Below are 761 nucleotides of genomic sequence, written 5' to 3' on the forward strand. Positions count from 1 at the left end.
AACAAACATGTTAAATTATAAAATTATAAATATATTAACTAAAATGAATACTTTACATGATTTTATAACAAAGAAATAATTATGTACTCTGGCGTCCTTGTATTTGCTCTGAGAAACTCGCCAAGGCCTTCCGTACGCTCATCATTAGTCAAGTTTATAGTACTGAATATAATATTCACAATTCTACATACCAAAGCACGCATTCCCGGAACTCTTCGCCAGTTCCGGTTTCACGAGTGTCCAAATAAAACAGCGAGAGGGAAGTGAACGCCGGTGGAAGACCAGGCAGGCGGGGGCAGGGTTGGGTCCGGGGGGAGGAGAGGGGAGAGAAGCCGGAACGTTTCTGGTTCTGAGAACTATTTGGTTTGGTCGACGGTTTAGCCGGAACAAAATGTTTTGTATGCATGTTATTGCTTTGATTCCTTACCGTGCAAGTTTTCTCTTTTAGGGTATGTCTTTATGGTCATTAGTACGAACTATTTCCTTCCTTGACCGAAATAGTTTTCTGGAAAAGCGGATGCCCGATCAAGCACAGTGAAACATTTACTTTTGCTACACATTTTTGAAAACTATGGAAGCAGCAGTTAAACAGAGAAATAAGAATTAAATTTAGTGTAGGTAAGCGATATCACAAATCCGAAACACAATCGCAAAGTATATGTAGCTCTAAAACTGAGTGGGAGTCGCTGCTCAGTTGCTTTGTGACTCAAGCCGGCCTGACGTGTCACAAACGTATCTTGACAAACGTTTGGTATCACCTG

This window comes from Penaeus monodon, chromosome 21 (genome assembly GCF_015228065.2).
Source record: "Penaeus monodon isolate SGIC_2016 chromosome 21, NSTDA_Pmon_1, whole genome shotgun sequence".
Classification (NCBI taxonomy): Eukaryota; Metazoa; Arthropoda; class Malacostraca; order Decapoda; family Penaeidae; genus Penaeus; species Penaeus monodon.